Source organism: Neovison vison, chromosome 13 (genome assembly GCF_020171115.1).
Source record: "Neovison vison isolate M4711 chromosome 13, ASM_NN_V1, whole genome shotgun sequence".
NCBI lineage: Eukaryota > Metazoa > Chordata > Mammalia > Carnivora > Mustelidae > Neogale > Neogale vison.
In genome coordinates, this window is record NC_058103.1 from 148,449,942 (window position 1) to 148,471,003 (window position 21,062).

General features: G+C 47.6%; 1 protein-coding gene across 2 annotated transcripts in view; it reads right to left on the bottom strand.

Moving 5' to 3' along the window:
• CPEB1 (cytoplasmic polyadenylation element binding protein 1) overlaps positions 1-18,292 on the bottom strand; it is a 96,158-nt gene extending 77,866 nt beyond the window's left edge. The window contains exon 1 of one of the 2 annotated variants that reach the window (XM_044230562.1): positions 18,227-18,292. The gene's annotated coding sequence lies outside the window, so the exon portion shown is untranslated. The remainder of the gene's footprint in view (positions 1-18,226) is intronic. The other variant, XM_044230563.1, reaches the window with a different exon arrangement.
• Positions 18,293-21,062: the final 2,770 nt, after the last annotated feature.

Below are 21,062 nucleotides of genomic sequence, written 5' to 3' on the forward strand. Positions count from 1 at the left end.
CCACAATCAGAGCGATTCTCTTGGTATGATTCTCTAGCTCAGTAGACAACACCAGCATCCACCAGGTATCCCGGACAGAAATCTGGGACCATTCTTCACTCTCTCACTCAGGATATCTGAAGCCTGACACAGTCAGCAAGGACATACTGGCTGACAGAGTCATTTCTAAGGGAAGTCTGACTCATCTGCTCCACAATTCCCAATTACCTCGAGGAAAAGAAACAAAACTCACACCAAGTAAGGCAACTAGCACCTAGAATCTTATCACTGGTCACTTAAAACCAAACTTTTAAAAAGCTGGGTGTCTCTATGTTTAGCCTATTACAATTCAGGTACGCATGAGAATAACCAGAAGTACCTAAGAGTTTTATCAACTTTGCAGGATGGCCTTAAAGGGTCAAACTTGAGTCCCACAGCATTCTCAATCCCTGTAAAAGACTGGTATCCTCTGCAAGCTGTCAGGAGGAAGAGAACACACAGTCCTGCAAGGTTGTTTTCCCACGTCCTCCAGAGAGCCGCACACACAAGGCCCCTTTCACAACTGTAGATTTCGAAGATGATTCTCAGCCTCACTAAGGCAACATCACAAAGGGTAAGATGCAAGCATTCACCATCAATCTGCAGGTCTTAGGGCTACAAACTTCACTCATTTGCTGCCTAATCAACATTAACCAACTGTCTGCTATGTACAGTGAGCAACCAAAGTGTAGGCAGATTAGACTCGCTCAGCCGACAGATTTCTGAAGTCTATTATTTTTTATTTTTTATTTTTTATTTTTTAAAGATTTTATTTATTTATTTGACAGAGAGAGATTACAAGTAGGCAGAGAGGCAGGCAGAGAGAGAGGAGGAAGCAGGCTCCCCGCTGAGCAGAGAGCCTGATGCGGGACTCGATCCCAGGACCCTGAGATCATGACCTGAGCCGAAGGCAGCGGCTTAACCACTGAGCCACCCAGGCGCCCAGATTTCTGAAGTCTAGAAGGGGAACGAAGATCTGATCATGCTGTCAGCAGCCACCACACAAGCTACAGTTTGCTGTGGTCAAACACTGTCCTCTCAGCCAAGGGCTCTCAGAGCTCACTGTCCACTCAGCCAAGGGCGGGCCTGAAAGAAAAGGTAGGAAGAAGGTCTGAAGCACAAAGAGGACAGAGGGGCATTATCGAAAGTTGTCCAGTGTGGCAAACCATGGGTATACAAGAGCGAGAACTGGAAAGAAGGCCTCATGCTAGGTTAAGGAGTTAGAATTATTTCCTACATCAGACGCTTCCAAATTTTAAAAGGCCCCTCTTAATACACAAATACTAATCTGATTTTAATTCACCAGTACGGATGTGCTCTTAATCTGTGGATTTCAGGAGACTCTGAGCAACCATCAAAGAGAACAGGAGGAACCAGTGAGGGAAGCGCCACAATCGCCTGGGGAAGACACGGGCCCAGAGGCCCTCCGGGAGAAACCCACTTCCCCAGGAGAAGGGCGAAGTCTAAGAATCTTACCATCTCAAGCAGCCTGAAGAAACCCAGTTTAGAAATGTACTTGGCCAAAGCTGCCCCGCTCCAAATCCCATCTGGAACATAGTCCGTAACTTCAAACCCCAGCAGAGGCCGTCCGGAGTGCCTCCCTACCCCACTCCCGCTCAGGGACACCAAACGGAAATGGAGTGTTTGATTAGTATCCCAAACTGCTTGATCACATCAGTAAGTACCAATGGTTTGCCTTAAAAAAACAATTTGGAAGGGGGGGGAGGGCGGGGGCCAGGAAAAGCAAAGCTAGCAATGACTGAGGGGAAGCAGACGTACCACTTTGCTTAGGGGCGCAACAGGAATAAAAGGCATACTACGGCTTCATGTGGCTTTTAGATTTTATATTTATGTGAATACACATAACATGCTTGGCACAGTACCCGGCACATAAATACACACTGAACAGAAGAATGCTGGTCAGCAGTATCATCACTATTACTCCAAGGGGTCAGAGGCCAGCACAAGGATACCTGAAGAAAAGGCCATTTGCTATTGAAAGGAAAAAATGTACTGAGGACAAAGCCAACTATTCTTTTGAAGACCGCAGGCCCTTCCATGCTTAATTTTCTTAATCCTTTTACTTAGAAATTTTAATTAAAAGGACTAAAGACAGGATACAAATTGAACTGCCTAAAACATGTCCCTAACAACACAATTTAGCGATCCTTCAAACTCTCCAGCTAAAAGAAATTCAGTTTCTCATTTTCAAAACACAGACCTTTCATCCACACCTATTCCTTTGTATACTCTATCTTAACTGATGCCTACGTCTGAGCTCATACCAATGTTTTACCGTAAAGAAAAAGTCCCCCCTCCCTTAGTTATACTACTGTTGTCTGATACATTTCATGGTTATTTTTGGCATATTTTGCCTCAAAGTGAGATCATTTGCAGGGTTGTCTTTTTTTTAAACCTTTACTTGGTCTTTCACAATGGACAGGAAAGGAGGCTTTAAGAGGATCAGAGACTTGGAATGCAAATCATAATACTATTGAGAACCACGGATCAAAAGAGCAAATTACTTGGCAATGCTAGTAATTCTTACTGTCACTGGCTAAAAATGGTGTTGAGACAAAACCAGCTGTACCTCCTTATTGTCAGAAAGAACAGTTCATGAGGAATCTCTGCTATAATACAAGCTATTGTATAGAAGATCTCGATGTTCTCAACAGGTAAAAGGGGGCATTCCCATCAGGACACACTGGTCTCCTACAGCAGTAATTCTCAGCTGGGAGGTGGAAGGAGACAACAGTCAGAAAAAAGCATTCCCCTCTTCCACAAGGGAAGAATCTTCCCCAAAACTAAATCACTGTTTCACAAAGCAGAATGAACACAGGCTTTGGAGTACAAATACTAACACTTAAGTATCTTCTATGAGCTTTGGTAGCCTCGGGTATAAAACAGAGTACCATCTACTTTGCAGACTTTGTAGTAATGAGGAATCCGTAAAGTACATGGCTAGGCTCATCCCAGTCAAGTTCCCCAAGAAGCCCATTCACTTGGTTAGCACTTTTTTTAAGATTTTTATTTATTTGACAGAAAGAGAGAAATCACAAGTAGGCAGAGAAGCAGGCAGAGAGGGAGAAGGAGAGCAGGCTCCCTGCTGAGCAGAGAGCCTGATGTGGGGCTCGATCCGAGGACCCTGAAATCATGACCCAAGCCAAAGGCAGAGGCTTAACCCACTGAGTCACCCAGGCACCCCACCCCCCCCTTTTTTAAAAAGTTTTATTTATTTATTTGACAGTCATCACAAGTAGGCAGAGAGGCAGGCAGAGAGAGGAGGAAGTAGGCTCCCGGCTGAGTAGAGCCCAATGTGGGGCTCGATCCCAGGACCCTGGGATCATGACCTGAGCCAAAGGCAGAGGCTTTAACCCACTGAGCCGCCAGGCGCCCCTCACTGGGTTAGTACTTCTAACTGGAGGTTTTTCTGCACCTGTGGTTTGAAACTATCACTCATAATGCTTTAAAAATCTGAGCCCAGGGGCGCCTGGGTGGCTCAGTGGGTTAAAGCCGCTGCCTTCAGCTCGGGTCATGATCTCAGGGTCCTGGGATCGAGTCCCGCGTCCGGCTCTCTGCTCAGCAGGGAGCCTGCTTCCTTCTCTCTCTCTGCCCGCTCTCTGCCTACTTGTGATCTGCGTCTGTCAAATAAATAAATAAAATATTAAAAAAAAAAAAATCTGAGCCCATACCACCTCACTAGTTTTTCTACTTAAAGATTAAGACCCCCAAATTTCATACTTATTTGTATGCTAGAATTGCTTAATTTGAAAACCTTGGCCTTGCCTTTGGAGACCATAAAACCCATCATCAATATGGTGATGGCATGGCCATTTTTTAGGTCTGTGGATACTTAATGGTCATAAATAAATGCCAACGCTACAACCTCTATGTTGATTATAACTCAGTTTGCCATTAATAAAAAACACAGTACCTATATCAGAGACCCCCTCAAGACTATTCCTGCTAGTCATTTACCATGGCTTCACGGAAAAGCCAGCTGAGAGACTTATGCGGAAGACTGTCTGAATGACACACAGTTTATTCTTCCAGATGGAAGTTTTAACCTCGAGTCCATACACTGGAAAATACTAAGCCTCCAGCAAAATGATGTTCATACTAAAAAGTTTTTCTGAGGTTAAGATATTCTAATTAGAGAGGCTTTTTTCAGATGAAAGCATTAATCTTGAACATTTAGATTTTTTCAATTAAAACACACCAACAGAAGAGCATCTGGCTATCTCAATCAGCTAAGCATTTGCCTCTTGATCTTGGGGTTGTGAGTTCACCCCCTGGGTGTAGAGATTACAAAAGTAATCTGGGTGTAGAGATTATACCCCTCTACACCCTGGGTGCAGAGATTACAAAAAGGAAAAAAAAAAAAAAAAGACATGACACATCAACAGAAAACAATAAACTTAGATGCCCCCAAATGAACTGGTTCAGAGATTTACTTTGGCAATTTGCCTTTATTTTTACAGTAATAAAGCTGAGCAAAACCTCTACAGCATTTATACTCATGATTTTGGAAATACTATAACTACAACTTTTTTTTTTTTTTTTTGACAGAGAGAGAGATCATAGGTAGGCAGAGAGGCAGGCAGAGAGAGAGGAGAAAGCAGGCTCCCCGCTGAGCAGAGAGCCTGATGTGGGGCTCAATCCCAGGACCCTGAGATCATGACCTAAGCCAAAGGCAGAGGCTTAACCCACTGAGCCACCCAGGCGCCCCTTAACTACAACTCCGAACAGACCTTATATGAATACCCACTTAGAAAATTATCATTCAGACAAAAAACTAAGAAATGCTACAGTTTCACCTGAGGAATGGATGTTTTCTTTAGGGAAAAATGTAAATCATCTAGCCAAATTCCATGTGTGCTTTGTCACCTGGTCATTCAAAGTCAGTTTCTGCTTGAACTTTACAGACTCTACAGTTAAGAAATGCTTCTCTATGGGGCACCTGGGTGGCTTAGTGGGTTAAACCTTTGCCTTCAGCTCAGGTCTTGATTCTGCACAGCGGGGAGCCTGCTCCACACCCTTCTCACCTGCCTGCCTCTCTGCCTACTTGTGATCTCTGTCATGTAAATAAACAAAATCTTTAAAATAAATAAATAAATAAAATCTTTTTTTTTTTTAAAAAAGCTCCTCTAGATTTTTCTCCTTGATCTTTACTTGACCATTCTTTTTTTTTTTTTTAAGATTTTATTTATTTATTTGACAGACATAGATCACAGTAGGCAGAGAGGCAGGCAGAGAGGAGGAAGCAGGCTCCCCGCTAAGCAGAGAGCCCAGTGGGGGGCTTGATCCCAGGACCTTGGGATCATGACCTGAGCTGAAGGCAGAGGCTTTAACCCACTGAGCCACCCAGGTGCCCCTTGACCATTCTTAACTGAACTTCCACCTCAGGTCTTCTGTGCAACACTGTAAGAACTTAAAATTTATTGGGTTGGTCCATACAAAACTGTCAACATTCTACCTTTTGCAACCAACAAAATGGCAGTTTCACACAGTTCAATCTAATATTTCATAAATATTAAAAACCTGTTAGGTTAGATGTTCAGATTACAGGTAAATAAAACATCATCCTTGGCCTAAGGAGAATTAGTCAAGCAGGAGAAAGCAATCTAGTTAGGTAAGTGGAGATTAAGTACAAAATGCTACATATACAAGAAAGAACTAAATAAGGTATCTGGATGGCCTGACAACTTGGACTTTTAATCTAGAGAATGAGAAATCAGAATTTCTCTAAGCATGAGAAATGACAGAGAACATACAGAGTGGATACACAACACAGTAAACTCAAGAAAAGGAAGTGGCAGAACAGGGCTGGACAGGGAGGGTCACCAGGAAAAAGGAGAAATGGCTGCAGGTCCTTACTTGGAGAAAGACAAAGTGAATCCATCACCAGATACAAGACTCAAGATAGCACTCCTTCTTTCTTTGCCTTCATGATCGGACCTTCCACTTTCTTCTCCACTGCTTCCTTCCCTAGTCTGTAAGTATGCCCAAGGCTCTCTCATCCTAAAAACACCAACACACCTTGTTGACTTAAAACTCCTCCCATGCCGCTGCCTTCTTTCTCTTGCTCTACTACCAACCTTCTAGAAAATACGCTATACTTACTTTTTAACCTTCTGCTTGTCCTCTTAACCCACAATATCCGGCTAGTATGACACCCTCCCACACATACACACGCACACACAAACACTAAAGAACTGCTGCTAAACTAATGACTTCATAATTGCCAAACCCAACCAATATTTCAGGTTTATCTTACTTGGTATCTTTGGAGATCTGATCCCTAACCATTCTCCACTCTCTGAATTCAGGAACCCCCTTCTCATTGATTGCTCTTTTCTGGTTAATTTTCAGTTTCTACAGGATACAGCCAATGCGACACACACATACCCACACATACACTCACTCACTCTCTCTGGAAAAGGAAATACTACAATTTCCAAGACAGGTTTATGAGAACATTAAGGGATATTTAATACCATGACTGCTCAAGAATATCCAGAACACATGGTCACTGCAACCATAGCTCTTGTCCCTTAAACTGTTAGCTAGATGGGCTGTTAGTTCTGTGTTAAACGGAACTAACGGTTGATAAACGTTAAGGTCTTGATCTAAGCAGGACCTTGATCTAAGCAGCACTCAGCATACCTGCAGCGTTGGCAGGGACTCAACACAGACAGCCCAGGAGGGGCAGACCCATATCACACCACTTTCACAAGTATGTTCTACCACCTCGACCCAACCTCCACCACCAGCAGTGACTCCTTTCTTCAATGTTAAGATCAAAATCAATACTCAGTCACCAAGTCCATCTCTTCTGTCAGATCTGACCTTCCGCTTTCTTCTCTAAGCAACTCACAGTCATTTCAGGAACTGGGGTTTTAAACCCCTTGGACCAGAGACAATTCACATGAACAACAAACAAAGAACTCATAAACAACATAACCTGGTGATTGCAGACCCAGAGGTTATAATTACATTTACGGACTGTATTTGCATCATATGCCAGGAGCCATTCTGGAGACAGGATAAATAAGATAATCTGTGCACCCAAGGAGTGAGTCTAATGGGAACACAAGCACGTAAACAAGCATGTGCTGTATGCTAAGTCCAACAATAAATATATAGAGAAATAACAAGAATAGCAGGAAGGTGAGAAGATAAAAAGGTTTTACTAAACAGTCATAGGAGTGGGAGGGCATTCTAGGTAAAAAGAACAACATGTACAAAAGGCAAGGAGTTACAAAACAGGGATGCTTTTAAGCAACTAGAAATACACTAATGCTAGAATTTTAAGCGCAAGGGACACCATCCTATGACCCAGCATTGTACTCAGGCTCGTTAATGCAAGGGAAAAGATGGACTGTAAAAAGGCACGTACAAGAACAGTCACAGCAGTTTTAGTTATACTCAAACTCTGAAGAGAAGCAAAAACTAATGCCCATTGTGTTAGTGGTCCCCAAGACCACCCTCACTAGGTTTGATGATTCACTAGAATCATCACAGGACTCAGCATACAGTTGTACTGAGCACATTTATCACAACCAGAAGATACGGAGGAAAACCAGCAAAGGGAAAAGGTCTATGGGACAAAGTGTGGGAGACATCAGGTAAAATCTTTTTAAAGATTTTATTTATTTGAGAGAGAGAGAGAGAGAACATAAGAGGGGGGAAGGTCAGAGGGAGAAGCAGACTCCCCGCTGAGCAGGGAGCCCGATGCAGGACTCAATCTTCAGACTCCAGGATCATGACCTGAGCTGAAGGCAGTCACTCAACAAAGTGAGCCACCCAGGCACCCCCAGGTACAAACTTTCCAGGATCCTCTTCCAAGGGATTCAAACAACATAAGCTTAACTGCTTAGCTCCCCCAGCAGTAAGCTGGGACGACACACGGGAGTTTTTGCCAATCAGGGAAGCTTGCTGGAGACTTAGCTCCCCGGGTTTTTATTGAGGGGTGGTCACACAGACAGCCTCTGCCTGGAATATGCCCAAATCCCAGACCCCAGGAAGCAAGCAGGTGTTCAGCACCCATCACACTGTTTGCACAGTTTAGGTGTAGTAAGTCACTACTGGTTCTGGGACAACAGCAATAAACTTGAACTTCACGGCAACTTGTAGAAATCTAGACTCAGGAAAGTACATGCTACAGAACTTCATTTTAAGTTCAAAAATAGGCAAAACCAATTGAGGACAACACAAGTCAGAGTAGGAGTTAATCCTGGCAGGGGGGTGGGAGCGGAGGGCAGGGCACAGAGATACCAAGCGGGAAAGTGCACAAGGGAACCTTAATGAGTACTGTAAATGTTTGGTATCTTCATCAGTGTGGCCGTTACTTAGGTGTATAAAAATAATACAAACATGTAAAATAGACTATGTTATACACTTAAAATTAGTGCCTTTTACTACATACTATACAGACATTCTCAATTTTTAAATATTTTTAAAAGATTTATTTATTTATTTGAAAGAGACCAAGCAGGGCGCCTGGGTGGCTCAGTGGGTTAAGCCGCTGCCTTCGACTCGGGTCATGATCTCAGGGTCCTGGGATCGAGTCCCGCATCGGGCTCTCTGCTCAGCGGGGAGCCTGCTTCCTCCTCTCTCTCTGCCTGCCTCTCTGCCTACTTGTGATCTCTCTCTGTCAAATAAATAAAATCTTTTAAAAAAAAAATGAAAGAGACCAAGCAAACGCATGAGCAGGGTGGGGGCGGAAGTTGACTCCCAAGGAGCAGCAAGCCTGATGCAGGACTCAATCCCAGGACCCTGAGATCATAATCCAAGCCAAAGGCAGACGCTTAACCCACCGAGCCACCCAGGCAACCCTCTCTCTCAATTTTAAAAAAGGTCAAAGAGGAGACCAGTAGGGATTAAACTCAGCCATTAAACTGAAGCCAGATCATGATGGGCTTTGTGTGCTACCACCAGGGATCCTGACTTTCACTGTGCGGTGGTAGTTCTCCAAGGGAGGACTTGACCCACAGAGGTCCCAAGACCCTTCCAAGGATCGACAAAGCTGAAACTACTTTCATAATTCTAAGATACCAGTTTCTTTTCTCACTAAGCCGACATTTGCAATGATGGTACAAAAATAATTGCAGTGGGTAAAATTGGCATCTTAGCAGGAATCAAGGCAAGGCAATGCCAATAAACTGTAGTAAGCAGTTACGGTACTCTCCGTGCTCTTCAATCACAGAAACAGCCAGGTTCTCTGACCAAGGTCCTTTAGAAAGCATTAAAAATGTATTTATTGGGCACCTGGGTGGCTCAGTGGGTTAGGCCGCTGCCTTTGGCTTGGGTCGTGATCTCAAGGTCCTGGGATCGAGTCCCGTATCGGGCTCTCTGCTCAGCGGGGAGCCTGCTTCTCTCTCTCTCTGCCTGCCTCTCCATCTGCTTGTGATATCTCTCTGTCAAATAAATAAACAAAAAATCTTTAAAAAAAAATTTTTAAAAAGTATTTATTAAGTCTTGACCCTTGAGTACGGGCCTTCAATATTCTGTGAGACAAATGGGAAGCAAGCATGAAGCCCAGCTGCTGCATATTGAAGTATAAGTTGTTTCAAGGCCACGGATTTATGTGACTGAGTTTCAGAAAGAATTAGGTTTTTTTTTGTTTTGTTCTGTTTTTTAATGAAACCTCTTTTTTACTTGAAAGAGCTGACCTACTATGGTTATCAAATTTTGGGTATTTGGCAAACATTCTCTTGAAAACAAAGCAAGCTAGACATTTCAAATAAAATACTAATGGTCTGTACTTGTTGCCAATGATTAAAGTTTGAGCTTTGAAGGAAAAAACAGAACTCTGGGAAATTTTCACCTACACCCTTCCTCAATACTTTAAGACTTTTCTGTGAAACTGGTGAGGTTATTAACTAGCGTCTCAGCATAGTGTGTATATGTGTATATGTAATACATTTACTATGCAATATTGCATAACAGTGAACCAATATTTGTTAAACGACTGAAGTATAGGGTTACAAAATCAGACATGTGTGAATGAGCTAGCCAAAGTATAGGACGATCAATATGCTTTAATGTAACAAAGCTAAGAACAGTACACCCATCTGGCTTCAGATTCCATGTTGCAACTGACCTTGAGGAAGTTAAAACTTGCAGAGTTTTGGTGTAGTATCAAAGAGGAATACCCACAATGAAATGAAAAGGCTACCCAAAGAGTCCTCCCCTTTCCAACTACATATCCGTGTGAGGCCAAATTTTCTTCATATATTTCAACCAAAACAACATATGGCAACAAATTAAATATAGAAACAGACTGGAAAATCCAGCTATCTTCTAATAAATCTGATATTGAAGAGATTTACAAAAATGTAAAGAATGCTCACTCTTCCCATTTTCCTTTATTTTCAAAAATCTAATTGTGTTAATATGTAATGGATTTGTAACTTTAAGATTAATTTATTTTTCCAGTTTTAATTTCTAATGGGCAAGTATCAATAGATACGATCCACATACACAAAAGCTCTGGAGGTGCTCAGTAACGAAGTGCTGAGAGGAAAATGTCTGAGAACCTCTGCCTTATGGAGCAGGTGATCAAACTGGCACTTTTTGAAGATCTTACAGGAACATCCAGGCAGAAATCCAACCACCCTGAAAGACTGAAGAAATGTTTCTTTTTTTTTTTTTTTTTTTTTTTTTTTTTTAAAGATTTTATTTATTTATTTGACAGAGAGAGATCACAAGTAGACGGAGAGGCAGGCAGAGAGAAAGAGAGAGAGGGAAGCAGGCTCTCTGCTCGGCAGGGAGCCCGATGTGGGACTCGATCCCAGGACCCTGAGATCATGACCTGAGCCGAAGGCAGCGGTTTAACCCACTGAGCCACCCAGGCGCCCTGAAGAAATGTTTCTAAGGGCATAGTGAACTTGGAAAAGAATCTCAGAAATGCACACGTGAGAAGGGAAAGGAGCTCTGATGTCCCATCTCAAGGCTTTAAGAGATGAGCAAAGGGTGGGCCAGTCAAGATGAGGAGGGAGCTACTCAGTAGAAAAGCTTAATGGGAAAGAGCCAGTGAGGCTGGCTGCTCGAGGGGAGTGCTGTACGAAGATACGGTCTCAACGTGGGAGAGACATGATCGTGTTTACAGACAGAGGTGGAAGGTGTGGCAGCAACAATGCACCAAAAGGTCCTGAGAGTGTGAGAAAGATGGACTCCAATGCACAAAATTGCTCCCTGAATAGGGGATAAGCCACTCCTGCAATAGCCAGAGATTGGGAATGTAATCGGAGCCAAGTCCAGTTGGAGAAAGAACAGGACCTAGATGACCCAACTGTGCAGGACCCAGAGTGTATAAGCCTGTATTAGTCTCCCATTGCAAAGGAAAAGATATGCTTAGAGAAATTGAAAATCTTGTTCAAAAATCAACCAGTTAACAAAGCACAAGGACTCAAATCAGGATATCAGACACCACATCTCCTCTTCCTACCCTTCAAGACAGCATGAGAAATGGAGAGGAGGAGGGGAGACAGAGCAGGCCAGGGAACTGCTCCGTGGCAACTCTAAGCTGTATGGGAGGCTCTCACAAGGGCAAGGAAAAACTGTTCTGTTTCATGTGAAACATATGGAAGCCTTGGCAAAGAGAGACCTCCCCAAACTCAGGGTAACATGCGCAGGAAAAGTGGCATGATGGAAGAACAGATATAACCTCCTGACCAGCAGCACTAAATTCAGCTTTGTGAAGTCCAACATCCAAGGCAAGTCTGAGTTTCATCTGAAAATTCCTAAACTAACAGGCACCTGTGTGGCTCAGTCAGTTGAGAATCCAACTCTTGATCTCGGCTCAGGTCCTGATCTCACCATCATGAGTTCGAGACCCATGTTGGGCAAAGAAACAAAAACAGAACCTCCTGGACTTAAGCAGGACCTCAGTAGTCATTCCTGGAGGTCAGGGACACAGAGGGATGAGCTTGGGAGACACACCCATCCAAGGACCAAGGGTCAGAAGGATAGGTCTGGGGAACAACAGAATGACTAGTGGGATAGGGCTCCACACAGAGTAATAGGTGTGAATAGGCAAGAACTAAGGAAGAAGGGAGAAAGAGCAGACTGAAAACACTCCTCCAAGGGAGACCTGACCTAGCAGCAGCAGTGGAAAGCAGCAGCTATGAAAGGATGCAGAGGCCAAGAGAGACACACAGAACAAACCAACACCATAGTTACAGAAATTGCAAAGAGGTTTCCAAAGAAAAGCTACAAATATGCATCATCTAGCTTCCAGAATTCTGTACTAGGGCCTCCAGTGACTGAAAAAATAAAAAAATGAAAACCAAAACACCCCAAACACAGTTCTTTCCCCCAAGAGAACACTAGTCTAGTTGGAAAAAAATAGACTAATTGGGTGGGGGGGATAGAATTAGATTAGCCTCAGGAGATGAGTAGAGAGAAGAAATTGGTTCTGTTTTTAAACCTGCTGGGTTTAATATGCCTCCAACAGATAGAAGTCCTTCAATAGGCCAATCAGACCGACGGGTTCTGAGAACAAGCAGGGCAACCTAAAACTTGGTCCCAGAGAGAGGGGCTAGTGCAGCAGGAATACACAGGCCCCTCTGTACAAGAGGAATGAAGAGCCAACAGAATGAACCACAGGGAATGTGGCATTCGGGGGAGGAAGCCTGTAAGTGCCAGGACAAGAAAGACCTATCAGACAGGAGGAGGAGGGAGCTATAGAGTCTCACAAGACAGGTGGAAATTTTAAGTAGAAGGAAATAATCAGAGACTAACAGAGCAAAGGACGAGGTGCATGAATTCTAGAAATACCAGGCTGGAAATCAAGAGACCTGTGTTCCAGTGCTGGCTCTATCATCCACTCGCTGTATTAATTTAAAACAATCACTTCATGCTAAGTTCGGTCCTCTTATCTGAGAAAATAGACATTAGAATCTGTGTTTGTTAACTCTGAGTTATACCTGGAAGACAGATAGGTCTCTAATATCTTCTGAGCTTCACAACAATTCCAAAATTACAGCTTAAAAAAAATGTCTCAAGAGAAAGGACAGACTCAGGAGACAGATGGCATCAGAGCCAGAACACACAGAGCACAGGTGTTAAAGTAGTAAGAGATTAAGCGTTCTGTCAAAAGACAAAAAAATCCAACCAGCCCTTCAAGGTAACTGCTTTCCTCCAACAGAGAGCTACTCCCATACTTTTATCCAGAAGACTTTGGGCCAAGACGCTAAACCTGTCAGGATGGTACCTATATCTGCACAATATTGGCCAAGAGTAAAGAAACCAGTAACACTATTATAGCTAAGTTACTCCCAGAATCAACAGCTAGGTGCAACTGTGACCCATTTTTCGAACACAAACCTGTCCTCTGAGGATTCTGCATTACCTCGAGGCAAGTCATCACAAAATGCCTTAACAATCAAAAGTGTTAACTCACGGTAATCTGAAGGGTGCTCCAACTATATAGGAATCCTAAAAACAAAGTGTAAATCAAAGGTTATCCATGCCTCAGTGTTCTTCTGCACTCCTGCACACAATGCTCAACCCCATTTAATCAGGAATTTTCACCCCAGGCCTGTGTTATTTCAAAACACTCATATTACACATTAAAGCAGCAAAATAATTCCTAACAGGAGACTTTTTGAATTCCAATAACAAAACTCTGTGAAATTTAGGTTTATAATCCAAATTTAACACTGAAGTTTGGATATTGACTTTATGGAAAGTCAGATGATTTTCCCATGGAAAATGCAAAATATCACACACGTGATGTACCTTTTCATTCCATCCTTTCAGCCGGTTTACTATAATCGAGATATGTCTTGTTTTGGGGTTCCTATCTTACACATAAAAACTTCTAGCACTTGGAATCTACTCTTACAGAAGGCAATGAGCTCTCATGAGCAGGTGTGACTGAAACAGGCAGCAGCAAGGCAGGAAAGAAAACAATGAGCATTTCCAAAGCAGTAATGTGGAGAGCCAATGAGCAGGGTCAGCGGTGTCCAGAAGACTTAAGAATAGTGAAAGGGTGCAATCAATGCTTCTTGGCTTTAAACCAAACAACAGATAGAAGCAAAAAGTCTTGTAACCTCTAACCCCCTTTCTACCCCTTACCCTCTGTCCGCAGGCTTTCTGGCAAGTTCTCCCCAGAGTGAGTACAGATTAGATACTGCCTAGGAAAACAGATTTGCAGGACAGGATGGGATTAGCACAGCACTTCCATAGGAAAGAAAATAATTTGCTATTTGATCCTGTGATTCTTTTACTGACTCCAACACTAGCTACCGAAGACAACAGTCTACACATTAGTATCCAGGTTTGGTGTGCATTTCTGTCCCAAACTTTAAGCCATTAATCTCCGTTTTAAACAAACACATTATTTTAGGGAATGGTCATTTAGTCAAGGTACCTAAAACCAATGAATAAGAAAGTCTACACAGGTACTCCCTACCACAAAAACATTAAAATAACAGCAAAGAGCTACTTCAGTCACCTCACCCTTCTTCCCTACCCCAAATTCACAAACACTTAACTCATAGCTGAGTGCCTGAACTAAAAACATTTGCTAGAGAAGCAGGTGGAAACCAGGTAACATTCTAAAGTTTCCATCTTTCCAAAAACCCAGAGCAGAGATTAAAAAAAAAAAAAAGTTATCTGGTATTGGAGTCTGCATTTTTGCAGAAAAATCCCTTTGGCAAAGGCTCTGAATATGGTCTTTACTGCTTTATGCTTTAAATCTTTTGGGAATAAAACACAGAAATAAAGGTACATATCCCTTTACATCTGCAAGTGCGGCTCTGTACACTGCTGTGAGTTCAAGTTTCTTTCACCCAGAATGAAAACCCAGTCTCCCATTCCTAACACAGGGCTATTTTATGTCCTGGAAGCTTATTCCAGAAGATCTTAGCGCATACTGCTAAAACCCTTATTAATTCTTCCTGGAAATCTAAGAGGTCTGATTATGGGAATTTTAGCTAAGAGAAAAGGTGAGATTTAATAAGCCACATTCTACGTTAAGAGGTCTTAAAACAATTACATAATTTCAAATCTGCCTAATCTCAGAAGAAGAAATTTATTGAAGTTTTAACGGTCCTGAAAAAGGAAAGTCTGTTGTGCAGAGGGATGGGAGGGTCACCCCCACGGTGGGAGGAGCCTGATTTCTCCAGACCTCTGGCTCTCTCAGGATCAGCTAACTGCTCTGACACACATCGCGGAATGATAGACACAGCACATTCCTCCTGACATCAACACTGCTGCACTAATGCTCAGAAGACCCACAGTGACTTCCACAACAACCAGAGATTCCCTCCAACGCAGGGAAGGTTTACTGTGCCTGCAAATGGACCGGGCCATAAAGCACTGCATTTCTTTTTTTTTTTTTTTTTTTTCCTTCTTAAATTTTATTTATTTTGACAGAGAGAGACCACAAGTAGGCAGAGAGAGAAGGGGAAGGAGATCCCCGCCGAGCAGAGAGCCCGATGTGGGGCCAATCCCAGGACCCTGAGAACATGACCTGAGCCCAAGGCAGAGGCTTTAACCCACTGAGCCACCCGGGCACCCCAAGCACTGCATTTCTTATACAATGTACACCAACAAGAACTCCTTGACCCCTATGACTTACCAGAATGCACACAGTTTCACACTTGGAGCTATGGCACCAGAAAGACCTAGGTTCATACTTGGATTTTATCCCTTGACATCCCTGTAACTTGATTTCTGAGCCTGACCTCCTCATTTGCAAAACGGGGGGAAAATCTCAAAAGAAGATTTTTATGACTGAGATCCCAAACTAGCCCTCAGCTTGACTCTCGTCTTCAGAGACATATTACCTTTGATCCTTACACTGTTCACAATTTTTTTTTTTAAGATTTTATTTAACAGATCACAAGTAGGCAGAGAGAAGGGGGAAACAGGCTCCTGGCGGAGCAGAGAGCCTGATATCGGGCTCGATCCCAGGACCCAGAGATCATGACCTGAGCAGAAAGCAGAGGCTTAACCCACTGAGCTACTCAGGCACCCCTATCACAATTTTTTAAGTGCTACATTTATAACAGAGACTAGTAGCTTAACTAGGAAAAAAAGTCAAAGATTCATCAACTCTGGGCCCACATTTTTGTGTGACAACAACCAGCTCTTGGCAGCTCCCTTCACACACAAACTTTATAGCTCAGTAGGCACTGCTCTTCTCTCTCTGCTTCCCTCATTTATGTAACCTCAGTCCCCTGCAGGGATCTGAGCACACAACCAGTTTTAAAGATTAAAAACAAAATAAACACCTTGATGACACATGAAAATACTCAGGAAGGCAGCTAGGATCATGAGCTTACTTGCTAACAAGTTTGGGGGGAAGCCTGGAGTCTTCCTACTTTCACCACCTTCCTCTGCTTTCTGCCTCAAGATCACTGCCATGAAAGGTGGGCCCTGGTAGAATACCCACCCCCCATCAGGTGCTTAAGGCCCAACCCCAATTGCAAATGTTTCTGTTCTCCTAGACCCCACGCATCAGCTCTGGCGGTGCAGACAAGCCTTGGGGGGCGGTTGGGGGGGCGGGGGGGGCGGGAAAGAGCGGGCTGGGGGGGAGGCAAACATTCTTGTATTACCGAGACTGACTTATACATAGGGTGCCCAACTTCCAAATTCTAGTCCTACAGACTGAGCATGCATGGCCAGGCCTCGCAAGTTTCAGTCCAGTCACTGTGACAAACACCAAACTCTACAGCAACGTGTTCTGGGAACACAGTGCCACTCAAAGCCAGCTTCACCAGGAACCACGGAAGACCGGGGGTGAGCCCCTCAGCATTACTGTCGCGAGGGGCTCCCCCCCCCGCCCCCCAGAGCCCAGAGCTCCCCTGAGCTCCAGAAGCGGAACTTCCTTCCCTCCCCTCCTACCTACGACAAAAAACCAGCCAAGCAGCGAAACAATCACCGGCCTGAGGTCTCTGAGGTTTTGTGCTGCCTGTTTGGATTTACTCTTATTTTTAACCCAGCGCGCATCCCCAGGCTCAAACGGAGCCTTAGGGTGCAAACTATGCTCCCCGGCCACACTTCCAGCCGCAGGCTGTCACCTGGGGTTGGGGGAGGGGCGCAGATGAGAAGCAGGCCGCACACCTGTGCCTCCCAGAGAGCCAACTGGCCCGCCTGCCCCTGGCCCCCAGACACATGACGCAGAGCCGTTTACTCAGGTGCCAGAACAGGGAGTGAGGCGGCGGAGCGGTAGCCAGGGAGACCAGAGGCAGTTGCCAGAGAAATGCAGCGCTGAGCACCGAGGCTTGGGGGGGGGGGGGGGTGCGCGTGGGGGAGGGGAGCCCCCCCCCCCCGCTTCCAGAAGCGCCCCCTGGCTTCCCAGCGCTGTCACGGAGGCTGCGGCGCTTCGCAGTGCTCCTGGGAGGCACGTGCAGAGGGCCGAGGCCTGCAAGGCGCACCCCGCTGCCTCGACCTCCCGGAGGCCCCGGGGCAGCCCTGGGCCCCCTCACGGAGCCTGTGGCCGGGCCCGGGCACCCCGCGAACACGCTACTAAGTCAGAAGCGACTGAATGACACACAAGAGCCGCTCCAGGATGCCGCCCAGGGAGCGACGCAAGTGACGCACCCAAAGGTGAGTGACCTGTCCTTGGTACGGGTCCCCACCACCCCAGTGGGGCTCAGGGCTGGCCCAGGCCTTCCTGGCCCGCTACCCCCGCAGCTGCAGCTCCACCAGACCTGAGGCCCGGGCGGAGTCCGCACCCCTTCGTCCCAAGTTGGTGCACCCGGCCCGGAGCTGGACTGACCAGAGAAGGGCAAAACCCGGGCCGCATGCACACGTCCTCTCGCCAGGCCGCCGGGTCAGGAAGGCTGAAGCAGGTGCGGCCTACGCTCCCTCCTGGGCGGCGCAGCCTGCACGTCTGCACGTCCGCCCGCCAGGGCCCGCAGGACCCACCTCAGAGCCGCCGCTTCAGGCCTCCCCTGCGCGAAGCCCGGGTGCACGTGCCGGGTCACCCACCCGCGAGCGACCCCACCTAGCTGACCCCGCCCCCCGAACGCGGCTCCCGCACAGTCGAACGTGTGAAGCCACGTGACCCACCGGGCAGGGGAAGCCGGGCCGCACGAGGGCCCTGATCCCTCCGCCTTAAAGGAGCCGCGCCCGCTGCCGTCGTGGCGCCCTCCAGGCAGCGTAGGCCCGGCGCGGGGGAGTCGCTGCCGCCCGTAGCCCCGCCCCACCCGGGCCGCCCGCCCACCCCCGCCGCCCCCTGGGTACGAACGAGGCTCGCGGGGTGCGCTGCGAAGCGCGTGAGCTCCCTGCGCTGGCGGCTTCGGGTCTCACGTGCGACGGCTGCGGGAGATGGAAGTGTTCCCGGCGCCGAGGCGCCCCTCCGTCCGGTGGGCTCCCGTCTGGACATACACTCGAGGCCACCGGGAGTCCGCAGCGCAGTCTGGAGGCCCCACCGGCCGCCCCCGGAGGGCCGCGGCGCCTTTAAGCCCAAAGGCCCTGAGTCACGAGGAGGCTCCCTGCCCCCCCTCGCCACACGCCCCTCCACGAGGCCCCACGCCCGCGGGCACGTGACCCGCGCCCCGCCCGGGACTCGCGCTCACGGGGTGGGGGGTGCGGGGAGGAGGGGACCGCGGAGCCGGCCGAGGCTGCGCGCGGACCGTTAGCTGCCGCGGCCGGGACCGCGCCCCGCCCAGCCCCGCCCCGGCGGGCGGCAGGCGGCGGCGGGCGGCTCTTACCAGCGGGAACGCCATGGGGCCGGCGTGGCCCTGCGGGACGGACGGGCCGGGCGGCGGGCCGGCGCGCCGAGGGACGCGCAGACACGTGGGCACTATTTTTGCAGCGAGCCGCGCACAGCGCCGCGCCCCGGGCCGCTTATAAAGCCCCCGCGGAGCCGCCCCCCCCCCCAGCCGGCCGGATGCGAAGCACCTGTGTCGGCCCCGCCCGGGCCCCCGCCCCCGCCGCCCCGCCCCTCCCGGCAAGCCCGGCGGAGGGCTCAGCCGCCCACCCGGAGCCGGGCTCCTGGACGGGGGCGGCCGCTGCCCGCGCCCGGGAGCGCCACTCACCCAGCGACCCTGCTCCAGTCACTTTCCTCCTCGCGGCCTCACTCTCCGCACCCCGTACGCATAGGGCGCGACTTACCAGACCGTGCGACGCGGCGGTGGCGGCGGCGGCGAGGTGCTTTGTCAGCAGAGCCCCGTGTCCCTGCTCCTGTTCTTCCAAGGACCCTTCCAGGGCGGGGGCCAGCCGCCCTAGCCAGTGCCCTAGCCTTTGCCTCTGCCCCCAGGACTCTCAGATCTGCTGCTCCGTGTGCTGGAAAGGGGGACGCGTCGGGATTTCCCAAAGTTCCAAAGACACCAGGGATTCTCTCTGGACCGTAGTTTCCTGGGGAAACCGCTTCCGACCCTCCTGCCCTACTGTAATAGGAAGCTTCGGGGAGAGGGGACAAGGGACAGGGCGGGGATCACAGGACAAGAGACACCACTGTGGTCCTAGCTGTTGTCAGGAAAGGCGACCTGGGGTGGCTGGCGCAGGAGCGGACCGGAAGCCCCAGGCAAGCGCAGAGGCGGAGAGGGCATTCCAGGCGGGAGACCAAGCAAAGGCAGCGAGGGAGGATTGAACAGAGCGGGTCAATCCGACCAGGACGAGGATAATGCTGATACCACAGGAGGGAAGCCTGGGCCCAGTCTGTGAAGAGCCTTTATTCTGCAGACAGCAGGGAACTATTAAGAATTGTCAACAGGAGGGACGCCTGGGTGGCTCAGTTGGTTGGACGACTGCCTTCGGCTCAGGTCATGATCTTGGAGTCCCGGGATCGAGTCCCGCATCGGGCTCCCAGCTCCACGGGGAGCCTGCTTCTCTCTCTGACCTTCTCCTCATTCATGCTCTCTCTCACTGTCAGTCTCTCAAATAAATAAATAAAATCTTTAAAAAAAAAAAAAAAAGAATTGTCAACAGAATGGCCGTATCGGGTCTCCTAAGATGTTACTGGACACTCAGTAGAGGCAGAGAAGAAATAAGGGACTGGAGCGAGGAGAGGGACCAGCGTTTGTAGGGCATTACTAAGTGATGTACATGGGTTAGCTCATCATTACTAGCTATAAAGCATTTATTATGCACAAGGCTTCTCCTGGCCCTTGGGAAAACAGGACTGCCACCTTTCCTGGTAGGCTGGTGAGGCTGGCCTGGATCTAATGGCCAGGGCCGGGGTGGGCAGGTAACTTCAGGTTTCTGTGGAAGGAGAGGAAGTCAGTGGGCTTATGCTGTTTCAAGAGGATTAAGGGGAGAAGGTGGCCAGGATAAGAACAGATGGGAGTACAAGTCCACAGGAAGACTCCCAGTGACAATGAAGTTGGCTGGTCTCCATTCAGAAGAATGTCCTCATGCAGGGAGCTTCCTTGTGTTGCCCGGGTCGTGGGCAGAGAGGGTGATGCTGCAGGGGCAGGGCAAGAGGGGGACCTGGCACCCCCTACCCATCAACTATTCTGACCTCTTTCTACCTAGCCATCTGCCCTCCTTCTCATGCTGGGCCATTCCAGCCACGGAGAAAACCATACCTCGTGGTTCAGCTTCACTGGGACCCTCCTTTTGGGTTCCTTCCTGGGACCCTTCCTTTTTGGGGAGCAGCCCACCCCCCAAGACTTACTCTGGTACACAGACAGCATATCACAGCTGCTCTGAAGTGGTGCATCTTGCTTGTTTTCTTGGGGGTGCAACCTGGACACCATAGCCCAGGAGCCACCTGAGGGTGAAAGCATGGAGAAGGCCCAGGTGCACGGAAAGGGCCAGTGGCGGATAGATGCCATGCCAAAATAAGGTCCCAGCCTAGCCAGATCTTTCAAGACAACCTCGGTTGTCTTGGTTTTTTTTTAAGGTGAAATCTTATTAATTTTAAATTTGGTCACTAATTCAAATTTTAAGAGCAAAGCCCCGTACATCCAGGGGCCCCATGCAGCCCTTTTGCTGCAAACTTGTGTACATCCTTCCTTCTTGACCCAAAGCTGAGCAAGATAAGAATCTGAAACCTGGAACAGTGCCCAAGGGAGTAGGTATCTGGGAACTCTTTCATATTTTAAAACTCCTAACTGTAAGAAAATGAAGGTGTCTTT